This window comes from Coenobita brevimanus, chromosome 83, assembly GCF_032717465.1.
Source record: "Coenobita brevimanus isolate Jiangsu-jjx chromosome 83, ASM3271746v2, whole genome shotgun sequence".
Classification (NCBI taxonomy): Eukaryota; Metazoa; Arthropoda; class Malacostraca; order Decapoda; family Coenobitidae; genus Coenobita; species Coenobita brevimanus.
In genome coordinates this window covers 9,899,191-9,901,968 of record NC_137036.1, presented here as the reverse complement: position 1 = coordinate 9,901,968, position 2,778 = coordinate 9,899,191, and the positions used below count along the sequence as shown (strand labels likewise).

At 40.3% G+C, this 2,778-nt stretch overlaps 1 non-coding gene across 1 annotated transcript; it reads right to left on the bottom strand.

Annotated features, from left to right (window-relative positions):
• Positions 1–1,760: 1,760 nt before the first annotated feature.
• On the bottom strand, positions 1,761–1,879 carry LOC145409975 (5S ribosomal RNA). Its single transcript, XR_013899201.1, has one exon. It is a non-coding gene; the product is annotated as a 5S ribosomal RNA (ribosomal RNA).
• Positions 1,880–2,778: the final 899 nt, after the last annotated feature.

Sequence of the window (2,778 nt, the reverse complement as noted above, 5' to 3'; positions counted from 1 at the left end):
CATTCAATATGAGTAATAAGAAATGATTTTAAAGGTAAATTGCTGCCTGTCGTTAGACCAATGGCAATTTAAGTGTCTTTGCAAGAAGGACTACTTTATTCTAATTAACAGTATAATAGTCTCAGTCATCACTTTATCATCACTAAATATTTTGACAGGTACCTGTGATTTTTATCTGTCCCGGAGCAGCTACTTGAACACTCCTCTAGCCATGCTGGCCCAAAAGAACAGCCCTTTTATGCCAAGACTGAATAAGCTGTAAGAACTGAACAGTTTGTCAGTAACTGAAAATATTAGAGATAAAAATAGTACTGTGTGTTTTTACACAGAACTTGAAAATACTTGATATCTACATCGAAGTTGAAATAGGTATGAGAAATAATTACTATGGTAGATATTTACTGGCATGACGAATATAATGTTTTAACCATTATATTTTCTAAGACAGGGCTTTTTCATTGGTGGAATCTGGCCTGTATGATAAATGGATGAAATTCTCACATCCTAACTCCAGCACCTGCAAGAACCCACCCAGGATCATCACCGTCACCTCTGTCTTCTCACTCAGCAACCTGTGGGTAGGTCCTGCTACGGACTTCTTGGATGGCCTGGAAAAGCACTAGTTTCCTAGATTTTACTTAATAACTTCCATACGTGTTTGAAAACTTTGCATTAAGTATATAGTTGTAAATTTTATTTGTAAATTTACTTCAACCATCACTAATGATTTGGATTAAACATGTCACTTTATCCCTACGCAGGATATAGTTTACCCTTATTAATGGAATATTGTGGGTTAGTTGATAAAAGAAAGGATTACGGGATTACATGTAATACTGCTCATTTTCAGGGCATGTTTGTGGTGTTGGGATGTGGGTTTGTAATGGCCGTGGTGGTGCTGGTAATGGAGCAGATGTGTGGTTGGGCCAAGTGGGAAGAACAGCGCCAGGTGGACACCCAAGACACATACCACCACCATTATCATCGCCACCACCACAACCACTGACCACGCACTTCATTAGTACTGACGACGAGCTTCACATGAAATTCTTACTTCACTTCTTCACTTTAAGCTTCCAAATTTGTAACAACGCAGAATTAGCAAAATTATTGGTTAATTAATAATTACACTGATATTAATACAAAACTTGACAGATCCTCCAAGTGTCATTCACTGTAATGTTTGTTTGTTTTCATGGATGTCAGCATTCACCTCTCAATATGTCTGTAGGTAAATATATTCCGAAATTTAAAGTAAATTCAGTGGTTTGTCGTGTACACTTCCGGATTATGATGACTAGTTGCAACTGGTGTATAATCTGTCTGCCTATTAAACTATAAAACACAAATAAGGTGATTAATGTAAAATATTTGATGCCAATGACCCAAAGATAAAATCACTAAAAGTTTAGTAAAAGTGCATAACCCATTGACTCTTGACAGAGCAAAATTGCCTGGTACGAGCCTAAATGAAGTTCTTAGCTGTATCAGGGTCGCCTGACATAATTTCTCAAAATTTTGAATGTTAATGTTTCTCTCAGGTGATCTATATCCGTCTTTCCTGGGCAAGAAATAATGTGTGTATGTGCTTATTCTATTATCTTGTACAGACATAGACACAAATATCTTCCAAAAGTTTGACGAATATCATTCATTCATTTGCCAGACGCCATGTATCCTAAACGGGGTGGCCAAGGGCTTAGAGTTAATTGTTTTACAGGGAGGGGCACTACCCCACTGGACAAGTAGGGAGAACGTTATGCCAACAGCATCTGGTGTTCCCAGGCGGTCACCCATCCAAGTACTAACCAGACCCAACGTTGCTTAACTTCGCTGATCGGACGGGAAGCGGTGTACTCAACGTGGTATGGCCGTTATGCGGAGGAATAATCGAACCGTTTGAAACCTGCACTAGTAGAGACAGGGTTATCATTGTATTTCGCCAGGTGTAAATTTTCCTTAGACAGAACTAGAAAGATAGTTGTGTCTTTGATTGTACACATCTCCTAATGACGAACAGTTATCACATCGGCTTTCTAAACTATGGCTACGGAAATGACCTATTTATGATAGGCCTACTTAAGAATTACTATGGAAAATGACTATTTTGTGGAATGATTACGGCCACTGAAGGAGTTGTGCTTGTGAGATGTCTTAGATAACCATTTCTTAACCAACTTAACTTTGAAATGGCGTAAAAGAAACTTAATTACCTATTCTGTTGAACAGTTTAATACTTTGATGAGATAGACTTGTGAGACAGATGTGCACTGACTGGTGTGGTGAGAGAGGAGGGGGAGGTGTTCACTGGTGTGGTGTGAGGGAAGTGGGAGGTGTTCACTGGCTGGTGTGGTGAGAGGGGAAGGGGAGGTGTTCACTAATTGGTGTGGTGTGAGGGTAGGGGTCGGTATAGTCTGGGTGACAGTGGTTATAAAAGGACTGCAGGAGCCACTCAGCCATCATTGCTCATCTGCTGCTCCAGGCTGTAAGAGTACTACCGGCCACATTTTCCCCAGCACCTTGACCATGAGTCATGTGGCACCGTGTTATTGTCAGGTTTGTGGCACTCTGCTGTTGTCAATCATGGGAACTTATTTATTCCTACTCTCACACTTTGTGTCAAAGGCCACCAGATGTCAAGAATATGTAGCCTTGATCTGTTTATTATAGAAAAAGAAGGTGTATTATCTTGTCTGGTCGATCGGACAGACCCAGGAGGAGAGAGAAAATAATGTTGGCGTTGTATGGGAACGTCAGGGTAGGCCGTCTCTTTCTCGT